At 36.4% G+C, this 27,378-nt stretch overlaps 1 protein-coding gene and 1 non-coding gene across 2 annotated transcripts in view; one reads left to right on the top strand and one right to left on the bottom strand.

Annotated features, from left to right (window-relative positions):
- Positions 1 to 27,378, bottom strand: part of SLIT2 (slit guidance ligand 2) — a 375,780-nt gene that overhangs the window by 174,521 nt on the left and 173,881 nt on the right.
- LOC126033096 (U6 spliceosomal RNA) lies at positions 18,409 to 18,515 on the top strand. Its single transcript, XR_007504250.1, has one exon. It is a non-coding gene; the product is annotated as a U6 spliceosomal RNA (small nuclear RNA).

The raw sequence follows: 27,378 nt of genomic DNA, 5'->3' as shown, positions 1-27,378 counted from the left end.
GATCGAACGACGGTTTGTCCTAGGTTAGCTTGTGCAAGGCAAATACCCTACCACTTGCGCCACCACTTGGGCACCTAGATAATCTTATTTAAACCTGACCTTTAGTGAAAAATTGTGAACTGCTATGATCAACAAAGATTATTTTTTAGATTTAAAATATCTGAAAAAATTTTAATTATTTAAGTGTTCTACTTCTAACTCTTAAAACAATCATTTAAAAATTATTATTTGAGGCATTACTTAGATTATTCTCCAGGACAAGAGGCATAAAGAAAATATCAACTACTTATTGTAACAATTATATGATTACAATTTTATATATCCATATGGTTATTATATATATTCAATTAACCTTTCTTTTTTACTAAAAATACAGACAAATTTCAAGAGGATCACTTTTCTCTAAACTGGCAGATCTATTTCTTACTTATTCTAAAGATTTTGAAAAGGTAGAACGTAATATAATGGTGCAGAAATACTGCATCAGCTTTTAACAAAAGAGCAGATACTGCAGTGCTGCTTTTTTGCTGCTCACTATGTATGGTTTCCAGTTGAGTATCCCATTAACCTCGGAGTGCAATGATATCATTTTAATTATATAAATGGAAACAGCAATGTATAATACCTATAACGTGTAAAAATGGATTCGCTTTATGTGAAAGTGTCTAAACTATCTTTCACTATGAAGCAATAAATTTGCTTTAGATAGCAAACCTGCCTGTAAATTTAATTACTGGTAATTTTATTTTCCTCCAAGGTTTAACCTCTCTTAGAGTCTGACCGGGGATATCATAAATCTGTACTTCCACGGACTACTTTGGAAAGTACTGAGCGATGATAAATGAGTATTTGTCTATATTTTAACTTAGGAAAGCAAATAAATATAAATGTGGGTGAGAAATAACTATGCCAGCGTATATAAGTCAGCACCACTCAAAGAATTTATGAGATAGCATTTACTTAACAGAAAAATGATTGCGATAACATATTATGAAATCTAGTTGATAGAAAATAATTGTTTATATGTATCTGAGGATCAAGTAGATATGTGAAAATAGGAACAAAGAGATTCATTTACAGAGGTAGAGCTATGGGTGAGTTTGAGAGCAAGACTAGCTCCCGTGTACTACAGTCTTATATTGCATATTCATGAAATTACCTGGATCATTAAACTATAACAAGGGACACATAGCAAGAAATGTGTGCAATATTGGGGGGGAGACTTGGAGGAATAGACATATTTTCCATGCAATCTTCTATCTTTCTTTGGAATACTCTACAGGGTAGTTATCTCTAAAGGGAATAGAAAGGAAGCATGGTTATGAAGGGCGAACATTAATGTGCTTCAACAGGAATTCAATGTGACATGTACCAGCTGAGAACAATCATATGTCTTCCTGTGAACAGAACGCAGAATTTAGCGTGTTTCTAAGAGCCATAGGTCCCTCAAACCAGATGCTCTGAACACACTCAGACTCTGACACTCCGTGGCCTTCTGACTTAGACGGGTCATGGAACACCAAGCCTTCATCCAATACCTCTTGGACCATTTCCTAAAGGTGCATGTATTGAAAACAGACAAAACTGTGGAATGCTCAGATGGAACAAAAATCTAATGAATGCTAGACTAGCTCACACTGCTGTTTCTGCTATAATTGCAAACAAACCTTCCTATTTCTACCCCTTTCTTGCACCCCAAGCCACGCTTCTTCAAATCTTGGTTTCTGCCTTAGACATTTAAGAGTTATCTTCAATATCTCATGTATGAGCCTCAATGCTTTGCTATGAAATTGAAAAATAAATGCTTCAAATTTCAATTTCCTGGTTTTGAAAAAAAAAACGTAAGTATTTAGGGTCCTTATTCATATACCTCATATACCTGTTGAGATTATGTGAAACAATTAGCAAGAAAATTTTAAAGCTAAAAATTATGTTTAGTAAATAACACATTATTTTAATGTGAGAAGAAGCACTAATAAACAAGATTTTGGAAGATGTATAAAATTCCGTAAAATGTTAGCATATCACGGATATAAAAATATAACTCAAAATTAAACTGAAAAGCCCTATCGCAATCGTTAAAGATAGTATCTGTGAATTATATCTCTGTCATTATCAATACTTAAGACAATCTCAGTAAGCACTGAGCTATTTTAAGATGCATTTTAAATTCAGGAAATTTAAATTCATCATATACAGTTTCTGAATTACAAAGAAGGATAAGAGGTTCATAACCCATATCCGGGCATGCCATAATGTTCTGAATGTAAAAAGCCATTTTATAATTTTGGAAAGGCAATCTTAAGTGAATGTTTCCCCTTAATGTACAAACCACCCTTGATTATGCAGCCTGGAGACATTTGGAGAGGATCCGAAGTCACATTTTCATGATATCATGAATCCTGAGCTATATCTAAAAGAATTAATCACAGGCATAAAGTCAATGGAAAAAACAACTTCTGGTCCTAAATATGACCTGAATGAGCCCAGCGGATGGAGACAAAGGGGGGTGGGCTCCATCTTCCATCCTGCCTGTTCCCCTTTCTCAAGAAGAAAAGCTTTAAATCACGCAGAAATGTGCTCTGCAAGTAAGTCACCTGCTTTCCTAAGCAACCCATGTTAACAGCTTGGAAAGGAGGCTGTTTAAGTGCATTGAGAACTAAACAAGACCTTGAAAGTCTAAGAAAAGTCTAAGAATTGCTTTAAAATAAAAAAAAAGCTAGGGAGAAAATAAGAGGTGTGTGGGAAGGAATTCACCATGCAAGGAAAGAGGGGATGAAAACAGGGCAAGGAAAGAAATGAGTAAAAAGTAATAAAGGGGCAGAAAGCCAACAAAACAACAGCATCTGTGCAAAACACTGGATTAGAGAGGGATAAGAGGGATAAGCATTACTCTTCCCTATACTGACTGCTTGTGAAATTGTGGAAATAGAGCGATTTGATTCACACTTTGATTCTTTCCCTGACTCCCAGATTTTTAAATCTCCTCTACATTTATGATCAATACAGAGCTAAGAAAAGTTTTAATGAGCTACTGGGCTCTCCTCTCTGTTACATAGAATTAAACTTAAAAAATAACATTTATTCATTATTTATTTATACAATGCAAACTTTAAAACAACACCAATGAGAGCTGAAGCATTTAAAGGACCCATTTTTTTTTCCTTTCTTACTTAGCAGAAATGTGTTTCTATTCTGCGATATTGTGTTAAAAAATCTTTTTTTTAAAGATATATTTAAAACATTTGATTTAAAAAGTTATTCATGTCAACATAATAGGCACCCTTTAAAATTTGGTTTTTAAAATGTGGGTCTCATAATGCCAACATTCTTGACTCTGTGGTTTGAATTTTTTGGCTGTTGTTGTTGGGTCACACCTAGCAGCATTCAGGAGTTACTCCTGGCTCTACGCTCAGAAATCGCTCCTAGCCGGCTCAGGGGACAATATGGGAGGCCAGAATTCGAACCGCTGTCCTTCGGCATGCAAGACAAACACCCTACCTCCGTGCTATCTCTCCAGCCACTGGTCTGAATATTTTGTTCTACATCATTATAGATTTAACATTCACGGAGCCAAGAAGTAATATTTTTTTTTAATCCTTAATGCTCATGAGGGAAAAGCTTCTTAAGAGGGAAAGAAACTCTACAGATCCTGAAGATCAAGAAGTGAAGAATGTCCTCATGTTTAGGAGACTGTATGTGTAATGATACTAGTTAAATTTGTTTGGGGTTTGAAAAGATAGTGTGAGTACAGGAGAGAAAATACAAAGTCATTGCATGCCAGTAGCAACCATCTCCTTCATAAAGCTCTTTGTCTTGTGACAAGGTTTTGCAATTAGAATATTTCATCGAATATACTTGGTGAGATAATCAAATCTTCGTGAAACCATGTTTGCTTTAAAATTTCAAATGAAACTCCCTTTTTAAAAAATGCCTTGCCAGAAGTAGATGGGTAGTATGATACCCACTATATTTAACTGAACTTCATTGAATAATAAAGTTTCACAGTTTAAGTTGAGGGGGAGTGGCATTCCAGCACAATTGCTCTTACCATTTGCTTAAAACTCTATTTAGATGCCAGAATAAACATACACAAAATTTTGCTGTGTAAGCCAATCTACTGGCCACCAACTCAATTCTGCCCAAAAACTGTTCCAAAAAGGCTCTTAAATCAATTGGTTACGAAAGTGCTGCATAAAATGACACATGCAACAACTCTACTCACTTATACAGGACAACTACCTAGAAATTTAACCCCAGAAGTACCAACGCTCAAATCAGAGAAATCTTTCTGTCCTACTAGGGCTCTGCAAGAAAATCCATTGATAACTAATTCTAACACATGACATGCCTACACATTAGGAAGAAATTCACCTGCATAGTATGAATACTTTTCCTCTTGCTAGGTCTTGGGAAACTGGATCCATCTTTCTGCATCACAACCAATCCTTTTCTGTCTTTCAGTGTCTCTTTTAGCTGCAATAGCAGGGAACAAGGGGCCATCTGCAGAGGAACTACATCTGCACTAAGTTTTCAACCCCGTGGATTAATTCCAAAGGAATCACAATCATGAAGAGGGAGTACAGGGATTGTATTTCTCCCTCCTAGAGAAAGTCGCTTGGGTCATATCAGAATGTGGGACTGAGTGACAGTTGCTGACAGTAAATCTGACTCCAAAAAGGGCCAACTTCTGCCCACTGAGAACAGCAGAGGCAGATCTAAGAAAGATAGCCACCCAGATCCCCCACTGTGAGGCGACACAATATTGAAAGTAAATAAAATTCTTCTGTGCATTTTTTTTTAAAAAAAAAAGATGCATGTAGAGACAGAGCAAAAACCTAGCATATTAAGATTCTTAATCTTGGATTTATGCAGAATTTGAGCATAACCACGTTTTTTTTTCTAAAGATAGGATATTCTGCCATAAATGGCAAGTGTTCCTTATTTCCTTTTCTTTTATTACTCATATTCACTCTGCTAAAAAAGGACCCCAATGCTGCAATTGATCAGTTTATAAACTGTGAAATATACAGCATAGCTTCCGATGTGTTCTAGGAAGGAGATTGAGTCCAAATCATACGTGAGATTTACACTATGTTTTTTTCCAAAGACACTTTATGAGCAAACATCTTGGTGCTTGCTAAAACTGGAATGGAGTACAAGAAAAATCCCCACTTATAAAATTTGCATAATTGATGAATTAGCATATCTAATGAGATCAAAGTTTTCATTTATCTGAGATTTTATAGAGAACAGATCCTTGCAAAGAGGATATGCTCTCTGGAGTGATTTGCATGTTAAATGATTGAATCTGGGAATGGGCTGCAGTGAAAACACCAGGTCTGTTTTACTTTCATGGCTGCCATTAGTTCTTTGTGTATTAACATGATAGCTCTTTTCAGTAGAAAAAATGAAATCAAACTGTGGTATCTAAAATATGGCTTATAAAGTAAAAAAACAATGAATAGACAGTGAGCTTGGTATGCTTGGTTTTTTATTTGTAGAGGATGAGGAGAGGATTGGGCATATCAGTGGCACTCAGGGTTTATATCTACTCATATGTCACTAAATGTAGTGCTAGGTTCTACCAAATACAAGGCAAACTCTTACCTTTGTGCAATCACTCTTGCTTTGTGCCTTGTTTTTGAATGTATTGTATGAAATGGAGCCTAATTCCACAAGGCATATAGAAAGCAATGGTGGTCAAAGAAGATTTTATATTTATTGTAACAACACTAGAGAGAATAAGTAACCTAATATACACTTTCTTTCTGAACAATGGCAGTGGGCATGTCTCTCAGAATTGGTTACACATAAATAAAGAAAGTAGCATCAACATACAATGAAGAGTCGGTTGTCTCATTCCATTTTGTGTGATGGATCTTACCCAAATTATTTTTTTTCTCTATCCAGAAAAATGAGGCCAATCACATTGTCAAAAGCCATGAGTTTTCTGTAACTCATTGTCATTTTGATAGGTTAGATATGTCAAATCATGTTTTTAAGAACTCAGAAAAAATATCACTGAGCTGTCTATCTTGAAATGAATCATTGCAGTGGGGTCAAAAACATTTTAATTTGTTTAGCAATGGTTAAGAACTTAATGACCTTAATAGTTTCTTGTTCTTAATTTACAGCTGATGAAATACTTGGTGTTATTTTCCTTTTCTTTTGGAGACTGAGAGGCTACCTTTATGGTGCTACTGTAAATATTCAGTGATGAGTATTGGACACTGGGTACACTTGTGCACAGTATGTGGCCTATATTTTTGAATGATTTCTGTTGCTATTTCCTTCTTTTTTAAGAAATTATAATAATCAAAATCTTTTTTTGCTGTAGATTACGGAATGGTGCAATAGAATTGTCTTTATTTTTTGAAAAATTCAAATAGCAAGAATCAGCAATTTCTCATAGAACAAATTTCTTAATAAATAAACATAAGTCAAAATACTGTGGCAATGGCTCTAATTCTTTGTCACTATGTATCTTAAATATTACTGTGAAAGACTTGTAATTCACATTGGTTGCAATACAATTTATTAAAAAATATCATTTATAAATATAGCCTCATAGATTTCATTTAATCAATTGGCATATAGATTACCCTATTTACACAGCTACTCATAATAAAAACTAAAAGTAACTTAAATAATTTTCGAGGAAAATAATGAATTTTCAAAATTCATTGCAAAATTAAATCTAAGAGTAGTCCATGTCAAACAAATTTGGGGTATTATTTTCCTGTTATTTCTAAAGGAAATTTAGTTGCTTAAATGTATTCTTCAGGATATTAATTACCAGTAGTTAATTACTAGGTCATGCAAAAGTGAGTTGTTTGGGGGCCACATTTCGGTGTACTTAGGGCTTACTCCTGGCTCTGTGTTCAGGGATCATTCCTTGCAACTTGGAGGACCATATTGGTGTCATGGATCAAACCATGTATGCAAGGCAAATTCTTTAACCCCTTTTACTATCTTTCTTGCCCTGAAAGTGGAAATTACAACATGAATAACTTAAATGTTTACAACAGTTAAATAATAGTGCCATAATATATGTAAATATAAAATAATTTTGAAGACAGATTAGTAAAAAGGTAACTATATTGAAACTTTTCAGGAAGATAATGAACACTGAAGCTTAATAGAGATTTTTAATAAGTACATTCTGGGCTAGCAATGTTATGACATGGGTATAGTTTTACTAAAACCCTCATCTATAAAATTCATCTACCATTTCACAGCTCTTTTCAATAGTCATGCAATTTCTTTTCACTGAGAGAGCTCTGAGAATTTTTCTAATATGAGTTCTTATTTGTTTCTTCCACTCAAATACTCTGTAAGTGGATGAAACAATCCGAAGATTCTTAATCATTTTTTCAAATTCATTGCTTCTGATTTCATCCCTCCCTTTTTTTTTATTTAGCATCATGTCAATATGCAAGCAGATGTTTGTGTGCGAGAGAGTCAGACAAAAATGAAAGAGGACTCATTCATGTTTTCTATTTGTTTTCCTCATGTAGTTTAGTCCTATTCAGTCACTCCCTGGCAACCAGATATGACAAGCTTTCTTCAATAATCTTCCCCTTTTCCTAAAGAAAGAGCACAAACTATTATCTTTCATTGGCTACTTGTAACCCATTCCTTCCTAGACTTGAAACAATAACATAGCACCCATCCTCTTAGGATAATTCTTCCCACTCACTTTCTCTTCCTTCCTAAATTAAAGATTGAAATTCCAAAAGGTCAATAATAAAAATAAAGAGAACCTTTGAGAGAATTTTTCAGACAAGCATCTTGAGATAAAGTGACTTCCCCTTTTATAAGCCATATATTACTCAAGGTATATTTAAAAAATAATTAAAATAAAAACCAGGGAAAATCCTGAAATCTTTCATAAGACAGTTGCATCTCCCATCCCTAAAGTTCACCAGAAAAAGTGATCCTTCACTCACTGTCAGCTCTGGCTCCTTCCCCATCACTGACATCCTGTTTCAAGAAAAATGGTTCATCTTGAAACTTAGAGCCAAGAAACCTCAGGTCTTATATTAATAGTTCTAGAAAGTTAGAGCTTTATGAAGATTCTTTGGCTAATTTAGAAGAATGTATGGTGTTTTCTGTCTAAATGATAGTGTTCTAAAGGCCAGCATTACTTCTGTAATTACCTGTAATACTTTCAGCATTATCTTCTTTATATATATGTATATACATATATGTATATATACATGTATATACATATATGTATATATACATGTATATATATGTATATATATATATATATATATATATATATATATATATATATATATATATATATATATGGTTACCCAGATATCAAGAACTACTAAGTTTTGTGTCTCACTTCTCTCTTGCCATTTTTTCCTTAGGAAAAGAGTGACAATACATCAGACCATAACTGAAAGCATTAGGTATTCTCCTCCGTCCTCTCAGGTGATATAATAAAGACAAACTAGCTGTGCAGTGGATTTTTGGAACATCATTTGTTTTAATGGTGTTACCTATCCATCTTGTACATAAAGCTAATGTTATGAATAGCTGGTCTTGGAATCGTTGTTCAATATTTGTATATAAGGTTTAGCTCGCCACTGAAAAGAAATACAGAGAGAAATTTGGATATAGCTCTACATTTACAATAATGCATATTTTCTTTTACTTGTTGTTAGTTTGCAAAATTTAGGTTACAAAAGCCTAAGTTACCTCTTTTATAACCAAGCACAAGGAAATACATCTTGGGATGGTTATATACTTATATACATATATACTTATTTTGGATTTGTTTGCTTCTACACAGGCTAACTCCCCTGGTCAAGATACTCAACCCTTCTCCAAATGTCTCCTACTAATTCTGCCTTGCTTTCTTCTTAATAACCCACTTCTTGATAAGCATCATTTCCTCAGGCTCACTGCCCATATTTTCAGTGGAAACTGAGTCCTCACCTGAGGGAATCATTGTGCCATCACCTCTTTCCCTTATTGCAAAGCAGCGAGAGAATCTATCTACACTACCATACAAAAAAAAAAAAAGAGTTTCTCTTCCAAAAGCTTGTCTCCAGAGAAAGACTGCCTTAAGTGGGCAAACCACTGGGAAAATTCCCTTCTGACAACTGCTAGGAAATAGGGTCAGAGGAATTAACCCGTCCTTAAGAAAGTAAGGGTTTGCTTAAGTACTTTAAGCATGCAGACAGTTGCGCATAGAGGCCAGAGCAGCTGCATTATCTCTCTGATGGAGACAGAATACAAGAGAGCTTCTGCAGGAAGATGACTTTTAGATAAGGGAAAAGTCTCCACAGCAATTAGGAAGCATCCACAGTGGGCCTGAGCACCGCATTCTCAGCCTCATACAGCCCAGGGGACATCCTTGGGGAACCCTAAAGGAAGCCAAGGTTAGGGAGTTGCTTCATTTTTCTAAGACTGAAAATCCTGTAAGTGGTAGGATTTGTGTTTGAACCTAATTTTATAGAACTAAAAAAGTCCTTTCACAACAGCAGCTCATTGTGTATTTTATGGGAGGAAAGGGAACTTAGGACCCTTGGAAAGTCTTACAAAATATGTGGACTGTTTCCTGGAAAAATATACAGGGACACCTCCACAAGATCACATTCATTTTTCCAGCTGCTCCATAAAGTGGAGACCCCAATTAACCCCCTGCAGCACTATTGAAGGGGCATTGCTGCTTCTAAAGGGATAAGAGCCAAACAGAACCTTGTTTCAGGAAGAAATCCATGTGGAGAGATAAAATGGCAATATCAAGGACAGAAGAGTGGGCTTAATTGTTTTTTTCCTTTACCCCCAGAAACTTTAGATATTATGCAAATTCCACAATGAGCATCTTTACAATGCTGACTTGTAGAAAACAGATTCAATTGCAAAAGATTCTTTAAGGTTCCTTCTTTTTAAAGGATGAACTCTTATTCAGCACAAAGATACCTAGTGAATCCTCAAAATGTGATGGAAGAATCATCTCTTTTGAAGGTAATGCATTGAGAGAGAAAAAATAAACAGGGTTCTGGAAAGAAGAGTCTTTATGTATGTACACTGAATCTTTGAAGTAGAAATCAATTTATCGTCTTAATGGCAGATAATTTAATAACAGGGCTGGGTACAAAGTTCTCTGCATTAATGGTCTTGGGTTGGGTATGAGCGTGTGTGAAGTGGAGGAAACAGACATGCAGGTTACCAGGCTCTGGAGGACTAGGCTGATGCAATCCTGCAGCACATCTGCAATACTGTGTCCCTAGCACTGGCCCAGGTTCCGCAGTAATAGAGAACTTACAGGGTAGGACGCCTCAAATGTCTGTGGTTCCAGCTCAGAGAAGGTCCCAGAGACAGATTCTAGGGAACAAGGGCTAAAGGAATGGCCCAGTTTCTAGAGAAAATTTGACTGAGGAGACGGATCTGACAAGATGGTTATAGAATTGAGTATGAGCAAGATCATTTTAGACAATTATTTTCTTTTTTTTAAGACAGTAAATGACTTTTATTAGTAATTCTTCTTTTGATTTTAATCAAAGTGTATTAGGAATCTTCCACAGGAAATTTTAGGTACATAGTGATAGTGAATCAGGGGCGTTCCCACCACCAATATTGTCCTCCCTCCACCCCTGTTCCCAGGATATTATTCCCATGACAGTATACTTCAAGTATCTCTTAGCCCAAGGGAATTCCTTTTCTAATCTCCCCAATATTTACTGAGCCTATGCAAGAAAAAAAAAGAGAAGCACAAATCAATTTATTTTAAGTTTTATCATTATTGGTTTTTTTTGGGGGGGGGCTTTGTTTTTTTATTTCAGGACTGTGATTATTGTATGGCTGCTGTCTATATTGCTCTGGTGCTTTTCAAGTTTTTTGTTTGATTGTTTTTTATCTTTTATTTTATTTTTAATATTATTTTAATTTTTTGTACTGTTGTTACGTTTTTCTTCCTTTTCCCTCTCTGCTCTTAAACTAATATATATATATATATATATATATATATATATATATATATAGCCTCTACAAAGACGCCTCTTATTTTTTGCTTGTTTGATTTTTGCTCCATTTTTATTGTAACTATTATTATTATTATTATTATTATTATTATTATTATTAATCTCTTTCCTTCAAACAGAACCATACAACTTGAACCATCTTGCTCAGCCTCACAAATGGAGGGGGAAATAACAGAGGGTACCAAGACCAAACAGTCACATGAACATTAAGTAGACAATTATTCTCTTAAAAATTTACCATCACTGGGGCCAGAGCAGTAGTACAGCAAATAGGACTTATCTATCCAAATTTGCCTTGCACGACGAGGCCCACCTAGGTTCGATCCTAGGCATCCCAGCCTGCCAGAAGTGATTCCTGAGCACAGAGTCAGGAGTAACCCCCAAGCACCACTGGGTGTGGCCCAAAAACCAAAAATTAAAACTGACATCAAAAAAGAGAAAGTGTTAACTTTGGGGACAAAATGGATGAGACTTGAAGTGCTTAGCTATTGAAATATGTAAGGAAGAAAAAGACAATTAGCAGCTGTCTTAATGCTTATGTAGACAATGAATGATGAAAGCAAAATGGATGGGGGGAAAAAAATCTCCGACATAATAAATTTTCTCAAAATGAGCCTGGCTGAAAACTATGCTGGTGGCCAGAGTGTCACATGGATTTGAGAGCAGACAGAAGAGTTATTTTGAGAAGGTGCTGACCCTGTCCTTTGGTGGTATGTATGACTTAGTTTGATGCATATATACACCTTATATCACATTTATAGTGACAAAAATGGGGAAGAGAAAATTCCAAAGCAAGTATTATGTTATTTGAACAGTAGGGTTATGAATGACAGGAAAGGGCCCGGAGAGATAGCACAGCGTCGTTTGCCTTGCAAGCAGCCGATCCAGGACCAAAGGTGGTTGGTTCGAATCCCGGTGTCCCATATGGTCCCCCGTGCCTGCCAGGAGCTATTTCTGAGCAGACAGCCAGGAGTAACCCCTGAGCACCGCCGAGTGTGGCCCAAAAACCAAAAAAAAAAAAAAAAAAGAATGACAGGAAAATTATCCACCACTGACCAATTTCCCATTGTCACATAGCTATTTCAACAAATCTGCATGTTGGAGCATTCTCCATTTGCTCTAAGTACCTCAAATTCCAGCTGTTACTCAGGATCCTGAAGACTAACAGTCCCTTCTCTGACAGATGCTTTGACAAACATACAAGAAAGTCCAATTTAAATATACATTAAGTGGATTCCCAAGACAGTGAATGTGTAGAGAAAAAGAGAATGAAAGTCAAATAAGCCTATGACATTATGCCACACTACTGGCTTACTCTCTCATTGCTGTTCCTTGTTTATTCCTACACTTGGTCCTATCCTGATCCCTTTCAAATTGCCACAATTCTATTAGTCATCTGCTCCAATACAGACCTCCCTGCCATGTCTTAGTATCACAGTATAAGAAAACAAACTTATCTCTGAATTGATCCAGAAAATAACAAAGGTTCTAGGAGAGCTTGCCCTCCCCTTCTCCTTTCCACTGACGGAGTGTTTATATCCACCCTAAATCTTGACTGATCTCTCTTAACCTCCAAGGACATACCTTTGCCTCTCAGAGAAACAGATCTCTGTCATCTTGTCTTGAAACTAGCATCTCTCTCTTTTTTTGTCTTTTATAAACAAATGGTGCTGTCCCTGCCAAATCAGTGCAATATCCTCTCAAACACTGGGAGTCCTTTGCTTTTCTTGAATGTCCATTTGTTGGCTGGTTTCATGGCCACTCTGTTTACTCCATCTCAATCTCAGATTTGCTTTTCTTCTCCAAAGAAATCATCCTATAATGACACTCTGGGCTTATCAAGTTATTTCATTGCTGTCAAAGTTTCTGTCTTTCTCAATTACTCCAAGATAACTTTAGAATAGACACTTCCAGCATCCAAGACTGCATAGTCTATAGTAAGTGTTCAATAAGTACTTGCTAACATGGTTAGAAAGTCATTCGGAGTCTAGTTCCAAATCACATTTTAGCTTTATTTTTTTGCTTTCCTCCTGTTCTGCCTCCAATAGTTGATGACTTGATATTTTAGCCATGGTTCAATAAATGTGTGATGAATGAATGAATGAATGAATGATGCACTCATTTGCCTTGAGCTAAAGTTATCTGCTTGGGTCAAAATGCATTTAAACTTTATGAGAAAATGTATCATTTCCATGTCTTGTCCCCTAAAGCACCAATCTCTTGAACCTTTAGACTTCAAGATTTTTGTCCTAGAGATATATTTTTAGCCCTATTTTTAAAAAGGCAGCTCTTTCTCCTATGAAAAGAAATTAAATTTAATCACATGACCACAGAGTAACATGTAAGTCCAAAAGGTGGGAATCCTTTTGAAAAAGACAAAAGTGAATCCCTTATTGTCTTCCTCAATATTCCATCTTTTAATATCAGACTTTCTAATCATCAAATCGGAATGTGTGCACTCGCAGCTAATGTGAACAGTGTAGCTGCAAATGTCACTGCATTCCCGATAGATTCCATTAAATAATGTGGAGATTTCCCAGGCATGATATGACCTATCAAAAACATCATTCCATTCAGTTCTAGTGTTGGAGTTCAAGTGACTTCTTATAGTTACTTCTTAACTGTTGGAGCGAGAAACAGTAGTTTTTCCTAGCTCGTTCTTCATTATATTTTTGCTTTAATTTATTTTCGTCAGTTCTCTGTAGCATGTGAAAAAATAAAAACCAACACTCAATGTGTCTAAAAATTTCTGAAAGAAGCATTCAGTTGGATCTAAAATTTCAAACCTCATTTCCACTGGAAGAAAACTCTTTGGAGGCAGCTGGCAAAATAGCAAAGTAAAGTGACCTTCCTTTCTCGTGAGAACTCTACATCAAGCAAAGACCCTCCAATCATTGGTTCTATTTTGGATCCAGTGCTTTTTGTTGCTGTGGAACCTTCCAGTTCACATGGGATAACTTTGCTCCCTTTCTAGTTTCACAAAAAAATTTTCTTCATGTGTCCAAACTTCCACATTTGAAACTTGTCCCCTTTCAAATTCTATTCCCCTCATTTTTAAAAATGTTTTAATGTAGCACTATGCTTTATCAAGTTGTTCATGATACAATTGTTTCAGGTATTAAATGTTCAAATACCAATCCCACCAAGAGCCCGACATTCCCTCTAGCAATATCCCCGGTTACCCATCAACCACCCTAGTCTGCCCTCTTCTAGGTACAGCCAAATTTACTTTATATCACTTGTTACAACACAATGGCAAATGAAATAATCAAAACTTAAATCATGAAGGGCTGATTTGTAATAGTTATTAGGTATTTAAGTTGTGTTACTAAAGTCACTGTGTAAGGATTTACTAGGCTATAGTTGGCACTAGCTGACCCTTCTGTTATTATTTAGGCTCAATGAGGTTCCTGGTCTTCTATGCAATTTTCCTCATCAGATTGGTTGTGACCACAGTGGGTTGACACTATGATTACATTTTAAGGAGGTCACCTGGCCTAATATGTTCACCTGGTCCAGGTGGAAGAAATTTGGTGGCTTGGCTGTTTGACAAAGTTGAGTTGTAGACTTGGGCCATTTCTGTAGAAGGATGTTTGATATGGCTGTGGGTTGCTGTACTTCAAGGCAAAAAGGGGAATCTGCCTGCCCCCATTCTGAGAAGGTCTTCAAAGCTCTCAATCTGGACTAATTACCAAGGAAGGTTCAGAGGCTATTATTTTCTTGAGGAGTTTAAGTGTGGATATGTGCCACTCTTCTGCAGAAAAGATGGCACGTATGTCAGGGGGTGAAGTGCTTACCATGCACCCATTCTGAAAATATCCTATAATTTCCAGCCCTTAAATTGGTGCCATGTAGGGATTTTTCTGCAAACCAACTTGTTTTTGGGCGTACTTTCTCGTAAGAACCAGGGACTAATTAAAACCTCATTAAAATCCTAACCAATTTTGCCATTTCTTAATCATTTGCTTTACTACCTACCAGGTACAATAGCAGCATCTGGATTATTTTGTCTCTTTTCTCCTACACCAATGCATATGCCCTTTGCCTAAGTCATTTACTTGGTTGCAATGCTATTATATTGTTTTATTAAAATCAATTTAAAAATATGATTGAGGTTCTATGACTGGTCTAAATTATAACCAAGACATCGTCATAATATGTTTTTTTTCTAGCACAGCATTTCATTGTTCTTTAGGGAGAAACCAAAATAGTTACAATACAAAAATGTATGATGATGACATATTTGATAGCCTATAAGAGAATTTTCGCCGTCAGTGATGCATAAGCAAGGGAACAAACTTTTCTATTTTTAAATAATAACAGATTTAATTCTGAGGAAGGGGAGGAGAATAAGAAAGAGAGTGTTGAGTAAAGTGCTATGAGAAAGTACTAGCTTCTCAAAAGACAGAGTCTTGTAAGTCTACATATCAGGAGGTGAGATGCCCATGGCATGTGCTAGGACACCATGTACATGTGTGCACAGAACACATATGTGCAGGGAACAAACTTTATAAGTGCTTCTATGAAGTTTGGGAACAACTCTCAATAGCTATTAAGCACTCTTAATTCAGATAAATTAAAAAGGGGTTTGAAGGGGTATTTGTGTATATAGTATGTGCATGCTATGTGTGTAGGGGGAGCAGGATTATAGAATGAAGGTGTGGGAGGAAAAAAGGAAGGAAGATTGGATAGAGAGGGGAAGATGGTGGGAAGAAAACAGGACCAGGATGGGGTAAAGGGAAGGTTGGTGGAAGGAAAAAAGAAAAAAGGAAAAAAAAAGAGAGAAGGGAGGAAGAAGAAAGGAACCAGGAAGAAGTGGAGGGGAAAGAGGGGTGGAAATTGAGGAAATTTCTATGCTTGGCTAAGAGAGTCTTTGCTGCTACAATGCAGCAAATACAAATTTAAAGCAGATCAACCAACCCACACATGCAGCTGGCTAAAATTATGTATTTGTAGCAAATGAAAAATTAAACCAAGAATAAAAATAATTTGTATGGTTTTACAAAATGCATCAGTTAAAAAATGTGAGTGAGTTACAGGGACTGCAGGTTGTAGAATAGAAGAGAAAAGCCTAGTCTTAACCAGGACCTGGAAAGGTCCAAGGTCTATATTAAAATCATAGTTTTAATATAGGGCTGGAGAAATAGAACAGTAGGTAGAAATTTTCCTAGAATACTGCCAACTCTGGTTCAATCCCTGGTAGTGTATCCCCTGAACTACCAGGAGTGATCCTTGAGCACAGAATCAGATATCACTAACTATGACTCACACTTAAAAAAAAAACAACAAAAAACAAAAAACAAAAAAAAAAAACCTCACCACACACTGTTTAATAGTTCCAAGTCTTCAGTTTATAAAGATACTTCACCATGTGAAAAATTAAACAATTTTCATATGGTGAAAACATTAAACAAAATTTCTTTTATTCATTTCACTAAAATACTTGTGAGTCCAAAAGTTGATCTTTTAGTCATGGGCGGAGAGATTGGAACAATCACAGGAAGACCATGTGGAAAAGATGAAATGTTTTGCAAAGGCCAAACTTTGGCCATTCCTTGGCCTTCACTGGTAAATCTTCTTTAACCAAAAATTAAAAATAAAAGCATGCACACCCTACTGCCAAGTTTTAGAGACTAACTTAGATGCCTTTTAATAGAATACATGAGAAAGGAAAAGTTAGACCAATATCACATGGCAGCGTACTGTGCAAAAACATCCCATCCATCTCAAGTAATAAGTTCCAGGAGCGCCATCTAGATTTAAAGAACAAACCACAGTCTACAGCAATCTTAGGAAATGGCAACCTCACTTCAGAGAAAATCTTGTTGATGGTGTTTAAACAATGCCATTACACAGGCGAGGTCACTTCAGTATTTTGGGCACAGTTCATAGTTTAGTCTTTGCATTGCTTCCAATTGCCCCATATTTCAGTGTTTGCTGAGGCCGTAGGCATCAGTGAAGTTCACAATAGACTATTTACAGACCTGCAGCGGTCCACATCTGTAGCAAGGTTGCAGGAATTGATTTAAAATCTGCAACATAAGCATATCCAATCCTAATAGTACACAAAACTATATATCTTCTCTGGGAGACTGACATAGGGGCCCCGAACTGACGGGTGAAAATGCATGCTTGCCAAGCCAGATGTAGCTTCAACTCCAGGGAGATATGACCTAGTGATGGATAGGGATAACCCAATCATGCTAACATTTGTATTTGGAAACCTTACAGTGTAGGTCCTCCCTTCCTCCATCTCTTTTCCCTTTCTCATTTTGTCTCTCTCCATAAATATATATGGTTTCCCTTACTATGTTTCTTCAGTAGATCAAGATGTTCTGCTAGGATGACAAGCATATGATCGAATTTAATGGTATATAAAGATATATCAGACTGCTTTCCAAAGCAAAATTTCATACTTGGAACTTTTATCAATTAATTGCACTTCTGGCAACCCTGCTGAAAATTAAATTAAATGGTGGAACTATTTCATTAGAAGGCCCTGGTAAAGTAAACCAAGTAGATGGAAAGCTCTATATAATTAAAAATGACAGGTGAACTGCTTGTGGGGCACTTTTTAGGCAGACATCGGAAATTCATGTCTTTCTTTCCTGCTACATGGTGTGTTCCTCAAGGGATGGTTTTGAATTTTAGCTGTAATTCCTAGCAGGGGCCATCGTACAAAGTCAGCATTTAACTTGGAGTCTTAAATCTATTTATTGATTCAGATATTAGTACATCATTGAGTATGAGAATTCATGTTTAAATTAAAGCTCCTCGACTAATTAATGGTGATGGTGGGCTGCTATATTTTTTGCCCTCAAAAACGTGGGTGGAGGGGGTCTAATTCTCTACAGGCATAAAGGGAATGCACAATGTGAATCTGAGAACAGAAACAGGAATTATTCTACCATAAGCTAAGCAATGGCAAGAGATTCAAATACTAGGAATGCAATGGATTCTTTACATAGTCCACACTTTCTTGGTGACACACTGTCCCCATATCCCAATTCTCTAGAAATATGCAGAAAATGGCTACAGTGAAATAGCGTGCTTGCTTTGCATGCAATCGACCCAGGTTCAATTCCTGGCACCACATAGGATCCTCCAAGCCCTACTAGAGGTTATCCCTGAGTACAGATCCAGGTGTAAGTTCTGTGCACCACTGGATAGATCCCAAATAAAAACAACAAAAAAGCACACAGAATGTACAAAATCAAATTCCAGTTGTTTGAGATGTTGAGCTTATTTTACTTTGCTATACATTTTCCAGAAAACCAATGCAAAATCTCAGAATAAGTATGTGATCTCTACAAGCCTTACAGATCTGATGGTCAAAATAACTCCATACTGTGCTATAGATATAGCAGGCACTCACTACTGTACTCTTAAAAATGGCAGAGATGTGCTCTCTTCGACAGCACATATACTAAAATTGGAAGGATACAGAGAAGATTAGCATGGCCCCTGTGCAAGGTTGATAAGTAAATTCGTGAAGCGTTCCTATTAAAAAAAAAAAAAGGCAGAAAAAAGTGTATCCTGAAAAAGGAATGTGTGTTAGGCATCCCCAGGGTTCAGAACTCAGCTTTATTCCATGAGAAATAGTTGTAGAGTGGACTGAATCCTCACTAGTATGATTCCAGTGAGAAAAAACAAGTGTGTGAAATGCATCACAGATTAAGAAATTTATGGAGAAAAATAAGGCAGGGCGGGTAAAGGTGAGTGTAGATAGAATAAAACTTTATATACTCTTGTCCACCTTGATAATATGTAAAGCATGATTTATAGATCATTTGAAGGAAGTGACAAGCTATGTGGTTCAACTGGGGAACATCAATGATTTTTCTATCTAGAGTGAAGAAAATGTGCAAGGCTCCGAGGTAGAAATATCACTGAGGTCCTGTGATAAGGACAGAGATGAATGCGACTCAAAAAAGACAACAGGGTGAGAGCTGCCAGAAATGATATAAGATGGAGGTCTGTGAGTTAGAGAAAAGTCTGTAGGTGTGCAGATAAGGTAATAACTATAGTATTAGCGTAGCTGGAGGCTTGACAGTGTGGCCACTCCAGTGCTTGGAGGCCACTGAAAGGTTATCAACAGAAAGTTTGACATGCTCTAAACAACAACACCGAAGCTGTAGTTTAGAAAGTACTGCAAAGAAATAAAAGCAGAGGTAAAACAAAACAACAAACAACCAGGTAATTGTAATAATCATGACTGGGTGTTGTAAATAGCTTAAACAGACAATGGAGAGGACAGTAAGGTCTTGCATAGATGTTGGGCTTAGAGATAAGAGGTTTACATTCTGATTAGAGATGAGGACTTTGTTAAAGTTCAAGCCTAACTCCTTGGTTTTTGACATAAGTTTAAATTGCTCTTCATGAGAACATAAAAACGCATGTGAAGCAGATTTTGAAAAGCAGAATCAGTAACACAGTTTAAACACCTTCAAGTTGAGATGGGGCTTATCAGACATTCGGATGCAGATTGGGAGTAAGGCAGTGGCACATGATTCTAGCTAATCATAGAAATTGGAGACTCATTAGAAAATCCTAATGCAAAAAACTAATGAGATCACTAGGTGAATGAGACAAATAATTAACATTTATTGAATTCTTATTGAATTCCAAGCAATTTTCTAAACGTTTTACATATGTTATATAAATAATCTTTGCAAATAACCCTAGGGTGATTCAATAACTTACATTTTCCATTCTCTCTCAATCTGAAACTTTTTCTTCTTTACAAAAAAAGGCTGTTTTGCATCAAGTTAAATATTCTTGATCAAGGCCAACAGAGTAAAACAAAATTTTTATGTATCTGAACCAGGGTCAACCCCTATTTTTTTTTTTTTTTTACTAATGGGCCAGATAGTAAGTCTTTAAGTTTTGCAGGCCATACTGTAAAATATTAAACATCATATCTTGAAGACTGGCATTGAGAAAGCAACCGCAGTACTCTACATAGCAAAATAGCCAAGAGTGTGTACCAATCTAAAGCCAGTTATGAAATCAGACAAATGGCAGGATTTCTTCTGCAAGTTAGTTTTCAGTCTCCAAAATCAAAGTAAATGGTTGGAATTAATTTGATGTGTCAGTTTAATAGAAATCAGGAGTTTCTTCAGAAAAGGGTATAACATTTTACAAGTAAGCCACTCAATACTGTCAGACGATTTCAAATTTTATACTTTAGTGATCTTAAGCATTTCTAGATATCTAGAACATTTTATTAAATCTCTATATATTTGGCACCCACAAATACAGGGAACTCAGAGATCTCTTACTACTCTACCTTTGATGGTGTTTCCTTTTGTAAAATATGGTTTACAAAATTATTCATAGTTGAGTTTTAGACATGATGTTTCAGCACCAATCCCACTTCCACTAGTGTTCCCAGAATTCATTTCATCCCATCCCTCCCTCCACCCCTTTGAAAGTCTTCTAAACTTAGAGTATGAATTCTGGTAAAATATTTTGTTGTCATTGTTGTTGTTTTTTATTTTAGGGGGAAGTAGTGGTATATTCAACAGTGCTCAGATGTCTGTGTTCCAGGCTCTGTGTTCAAAGGGGTTCCTTCTAGAGTACTGGGGATCTTTTACTAATGGAAATTGTATTCAGGTCTCCTGCATGCAAAGCATATACTCAGCCCACTGAACTATGGTTCTAGCCCAAACAGCACCCAATTTTAAGAAGTGAGGGAAAGAAAGGGAGATATATGAATGAAGACATATTTACTTTGTTCAATTTTCTCAATTCTAATGGATACACCATAACAATGTATGTAACTCAGAACACAAAGATAATAAAATGTAATTATGCACAAGACACACCCTTCCCTCTTTACTGCAAGAATGTTTTATTTCTTGTCAGATAAAATAATGAATCTCCTCAGGAAAATAATATTTTATAGAGTTCTCTGCTTTGGGTAATGTCCTCAGCTTATAAAAGATCTAATAAGAGCTCTTTAGACTTTTCAATGTATTCCCTTTCTATAATGCTGTGAAAAATATTGTTGCAAAGGTGCATTTATCCACTTGGAACAGAATAATTCCAGCCCTGGACCAACACTGGTTAACTCTCAAATTGAGACACGTTTCTTCACACCTTTGGTGGCCAAGTGGAAAAAAAAGATAAACAGTCTAGTGCGGTGAATGAAAGTTCCACAGTTTTTCATAATATTCCAGCTGATTGCGTCTGCGTGGAGAGGTCGTACCTAATTCCCACACATTTATGGACCTATTTTTTGTTAGACTTTTCTCAGAAGGATTTTGCTTGTTCTACTGTGCACCATGCAGTAAACTAATTATCTTGTTCAAATCCCTTTGTAAGGTCCCTAATCCTATTAGTTATAAGAATGTCTGAATACTGACTGCAAACAATTTTTGAGAGAGAGAGAGAGAGAGAGAGAGAGAGAGAAAGAGAGAGAGAGAGAGAGAGAGAGAGAGAGAGAGAGAAAGGGAGAGGGAGAGGGAGAGAGGGAGAAAGGGAGAGAGGGAGATCAATACTGGGGGGTGGTCCTGAAAACACAGAGGGGGTGGTCCTGGAAACTCAGATGGGGGGTTGTAATGAAATTTATGGGACTAGGGCTGGTGAGGTGGCGCTAGAGGTAAGGTGTCTGCCTTGCAAGCTCTAGCTAAGGAAGGACCACGGTTCAATCCCCAGGCATCCCATATGGTCCCCCCAAGCCAGGAGCAACTTCTGAGCACATAGCCAGGAGTAACCCCTGAGCATCAAATGGGTGTGGCCCAAAAAAATGGGAAAAAAAGGAAATTTATGGGACTTAGGCAAAGATACAATCCTGACCATATAAACTTCTGGGGCATTTAATATTCATTCATTCATGGGTTCATTCATTGTCTATTTCTGTCTTCTTTTCTTCCTCTGCATCCACCTACCTCAGACACACGCACACGCACACACACACACACACACACACACACACACACACAGCCACACACAGCCACACACAGGTTTAGCAAGCATATGAGTTATCTCTTATTTGATTACCTCCAGTCAAGCTGGAACACTAGACTTCTAGACTTCACAGTAGACTTCTGTGACCTCCCTGGCCTCAGGCAGGAGCTCAACTTCACTCTCCTTCTTTCTATCAGGAGCATTTTAATGAAGAGGGTGATGCTATTCCAAGAAGTCAAAGGCTCCATATGAAGGAGAGGAAATGAACAAATGTTCCAACAGACCTCTACAGCCCTGTGAGTCTTAATGCCTTTTCTTCAAAGGACTCTCGCAAGCCTCGTTAAAGGACTCTGTCTCCCTCTGTAGAAGACGCCAAGCCATTGCCTCCTGCTGCCAGTGACTGAGAAAGCTTTAATCACTTTCCCGTTTTTTTTGTTCCCACTAGGGAAGGAGCCAGACTGCAGTGAAAGGCTTGCAGTCAGAGGCGATGCTAAAGAGCATGAAATTTATCTGACTTCCATAAAAGCTGTGCCCTGCCCTACCATTTCTGCTTCTTGCCAGGAGGGCAGCTTGGGGTTGGCTGCTGTTTTTTTGCAAAAGCAAATATTTGCTTTAAATAGAGAGGTGTGACACTCTTTGAGGACTGGGTCTTTTTAGTATCCTCTTCTCCACCTACAAAGAAAGCCTTATATTCTTTGTCTATAAAGGCAACATTTTTTTTTAAGACTGATAAAAATAGAATCTCTCTTTTTATTCCCCCAAAGTCACAAGAAAGGAGCATTTTAGGAAATATCTACAGGAGAATTTGTTGTGGATTTTGAAAGGGCCCCCTTCTGTAGGATCATTTCCTGGTTCAAGAAAAATGTTGAAGGAAATTCAGTGACCTTGGCTAAGGAAATAATTCTGCCAGAATAGCAAATGTATTTGAAGTACAAGGTAGTCAGTTCCATTTGGACAGATTGCCAACTTTAGGAAGAGAAGTCTATTTAAGATATGGAAGTGGGGGATCCTCCAGAACTCTAGGGTAATGAAAAAGAGAATGTCTATGAAGTGTATGTGCCCTCAGCTTACAGGAAAGTGGTGCATTTACTGGAAATAAACATGTTTGACAAGGAATCAAAAGGCAGCACCAAGAACTAGTAGCAGGAGTTGAAGATGATGGAAAATTTACCGAGTTGAGAAGCAAAAATTCACATCATTTCTGTTATTTGATGCCGAAAGAATTCTGTGCTGAATTCGGATATCATTCCTGACATAATAGAAATTTATAAAAATAGATTATCAGAAATTTCTGATAGTGTGCATATGTCAATAATGTGCATATTTCATAAGCAATTTGTAAAGAAGTGTACATTCATGATCACACAATCCCCATATCCAAGGAACAGGAGGATTTAGCTATATGTTCTGGGAAACCAGAACAGACCCCCTCTTTTTCTGGAGATTAAAAACATTCCAGCTCTCCAGGAAAAACAGTTCTTTTGCTTTGTGGTGTTTATTTTTTTCTTTCCCCGGCGTTGGCGCAGAGAATACGTCTCCCGAGAGATCATCTGATGAGTTAGTACATGATGTCCTCAAAACCCGTTCTAAAAGAATACAAGCATGAGTGTTCATAACAGCATCTCCAATCACCTTCAAGAAGGTCAAGGGGGAGAAGAGCATGTACTTCCCTTCAGAACAAAGCCACATGGCGGAGCATGAGTGTCCACTCCTGCAATGTTCTGGCTCCTGAGATAGAACTCAATCCCCCAGATGGAGTGAAATCATGTCCACGAGGGAAATGTGAAACAGGAGAAAAATGAGTGCTTTGAGAATATCCACTGACCAAAATAAAATAAAATAAAATAAAGAGTACTTGAGAAATAATAAAACTCATAAGCCTCCTTACTATACTTTCATTTTTTTCCTCAAAAAAATTGCCTAACTATCTCATTGTCATCACTCTTTACTTAAAAACATAAATATGCTGGATTACCCACCCAAGAATGAGAACTGCAAAATAAAATTCACATAGTTTGCAAAAGGACAAGATCTGAACCTTCTTTCTACTTCTCTCCATCTGGTAATCTTTTGTATTTTTAATGCAACAAAATATGTGGCTGATGAAGTTTTGCCTTTTATCTCTATGACTCAAGTGCTGATCAATTCTTAATTCATTCTTTGCACTTCTGACTAAGTCTAATTTCCTATTCTCAGAGTCATTCTTCCCTGACTTGCCTAACTAAAAATCTAAAATAACTTTTATTTTTACTATTATCTGAAGTGACTCTGTGTGTGTGTGTGTGTGTGTGTGTGTGTGTGTGTGTGTGTGTGTGTATAGGAAGTGTGTCTGGTGGTGGTTGGAGACAAGGACAAGTTTGTCAGCACTTGTGGGTGGGAGATGGAATGTAGATTTGGGAAAAGCACTTAGGGCATGTACTCGACCATTTGAGTCACATTCTTGGTTCCTTTCATTTCTTTAATTTAGTCAGAATTTAATGACTCTCTGCTACAGAATATAAGTATCACAGAAGTAGACACTATAATAATAAGTTGGACACATAAGTAGATTTCAACAACACTACTTGGTAAATAGATAAGTAGAAAAACTTCAATAGGAAGACTATGTTTTTCTAAACATTGGATGGTAGTTTAAATTATAAGCAACTTTTGACTCTTACACAATTAGAATTGCCTGGGCATTGATATAGAGAAGAGATAAGGGTTAAGGACAGAATATCTACCTTTACTGTGAGACAGAACAATAAGGAGTCCACATCAAGGATAAAATCTGAAAAACAATACTGAATTATTCTCTTCACATTACAGAAACCCTCACTCCTACCCAGGAAAGACCATAAACTACCATGTGCATAATCATCCAGGAAGCAGCTTTAGAAACAACAGAAGCCCTGATGTCCTTCTGAGCTCTCAAAGGACTGACCACTCAGAGCTCAACCTCAGCAAATAGACTTATTTCTCAGACAAAGCTTTGTGCAAAGCAAGGGGAATCAAGGTATTTTCTCTGGGTCTTGGTCTTCACTGAGGACTCAGGAATACAAGTTCAATGACAGCACTTCACTCTGGAGTTGCACACATCCTTTGGACCAGGTGTCATTTCTCTACTTCATGCAATTTTCTCTTCCTTTCCTCTCCTATTTCTGAAATAAAACTATTTCACACACTGCACATAGAAGAAACAAACAGACAAGTTACAGCGGCAGGCAAAAGCAGAAACCAACTAAAAGAATTAAAAGAATGAAGTAGACAGTACTTTAGTACTCCAGGGATTTCCCACTTAAAATGAATTGTGCACAAAGCCCTCCTCTAAAGGGTCAACTTTAAATCTTGACAGATCTTGTGCTTTGAAGGGAAGGATGCAGAGTGTTGCAGAAGGCAGGTCAGGACAAATCTGTTAGCTAAAAGGATAGTTATAAAATGTTGTATTTTCTGTTATGGCCACTTAGGGGCACTCAAAGTCTGAGAAATAGTGATCTTTAGCTGAAATTTAAAACTTGGATTCCTTAAAATGAGAACAGTAAACCTATCCTAAAGATTTTCTTGGAGACTTGGAACAGTGAAAAATAAATAGAAAAGTTAACCTCAACAAGATACAACTAAGTTTTTCTAGTTAGAGACAAAAATAAACAAAATAAACAAAAAACAATAAAATCCCCAACCGTCAAAACATAATCTATGGAAATTAAAAGCACCACCAGAGTGGTGGCCATGAATCTGAATAGTATTTTTCTCTAGATGTTGATAAGAAGTTTTTGAGTAAGAAAAGAACAACTTGTGCAATTGGAATTCATCTCTGCTGGCATAACAGGCATTTACATACTAGCTTTCACTACAACTGGATGTCGATACATTGCAAATATATCATATTGTAATATATTTGAATGAAAATGCAATAATAAAATAAAGTGATAATACTTTTTAAAAAAGAAAGAAAAGACATGCAACAGATGACTGAGAAATAAGCTTATAACAAGATGTCAATGGTAACGACACTTTCAAGCATCACTGAAATTAAAATAAATTATATATGAAATTTTACTAGTAAAATCCATATATTTTACTATATATCATGTGCACTTGTTAAGTTGAAGGCCTATTTTATAAATTTTGTGAGTTGTTTTGACTTCATGGTTTTTCAAACTACTTCTCAAAAAATATTTTCCATTAAAATTTTATTCTGGAATTTATAGCATATGCAATGGCTCTATAATCTAATTCAGAAGCAAGTATTGTCAGAGAACAGGGAGTCTTTGCCATTTTCATGAAGTTACGGTGCTCTGAAATTGATAAGCAAATAAAAGTGTTTTATGGCTAGTTTGTACTAACTTTACTCAACTTAACATTCCTGGCAAGTGGAAGTAGTTGATGCAAAGAGTGCCAATGAAAATGTTAGTCTCAACCAAGCCAACTTTGAGTAACTTGACAATAAATGAATTGTTTCTTGCAGTCAGTTCATTTACTAATTCTATGAAGTCATGCAAAATAGTACCTTTGCCTAAAAAAAAAAAATCACTCTGCAATACAAAAGTTTAATAATTAAAAGAGAGACATAGATGTTGCCATGGTCCTTTAACCACGTTGTGATAAATAATACATCAAATCTATCCCCTAAGTTAAGATTACATTGCATTGACAAAAGACATAAATAGGGCAAAAATGCAAATTTTTGCAAAGCTTTGCAAAAGTGCAAACCTTTAAATGGCTCTATGCTAATTACTTATTAATGGTTTAAATCAATACTTACTATGCTTACAATTTCACTTATAAAAGTAATTTTAACAGTAGTAATTACAATGTAGTAGTTAACTACAATGTAAATCTGCAGCATTTCAACCCACCTATTTTCTACCTTATTTTATTTGTTTATTCAGCAATACAACATTTGTCATGTGCAATCACAATAAAATGTTAAAAGAAAATTGGAATAAAATACCAACTGGGAATTGTGCTACTTAACTAATTAGAAGCAAAAGTGTTTTCTTCTCATACAATGAAATACAATTCAAATTCTAAATGTCATATTTAAATAATATTACATACTATAATTCTTAAATTCTAATTCAATCACAAAAATTCCATTCTAGAGTTATATAAAACATCTACCTGATAGATTGTTCACTGGCAAATAACCAGAATTATTGGAATGAATCAAAAAATGAGTATTAAGAATATATTCACCAAGGTTATCTACTAGAACAATTGTCCTAGTGTTTTCCTAGGTTTTCCATATCCCTCCATTTCAACTAAGAATCTTAGAATATTTATTAGAATTAAAGTCCTTCTTGGTCTTCGAATATTCCCCTGCAGTTGAATTTACTTTGGATATACTCTAAAACTTGATTTGTAGTTGCAAGTGCAGGTTAAAAGGAGTCAGTTGTATGGTGAGGACTTGAGGCAGACACCATAGAAAGGCACATGGGGTAGACCAGAAGTCTAAGTATCAATTAATATGGGACAACAA

This window comes from Suncus etruscus, chromosome 16 (assembly GCF_024139225.1).
Source record: "Suncus etruscus isolate mSunEtr1 chromosome 16, mSunEtr1.pri.cur, whole genome shotgun sequence".
NCBI classification, from domain to species: Eukaryota; Metazoa; Chordata; class Mammalia; order Eulipotyphla; family Soricidae; genus Suncus; species Suncus etruscus.
This window is presented reverse-complemented; position numbering and strand designations above follow the sequence as displayed.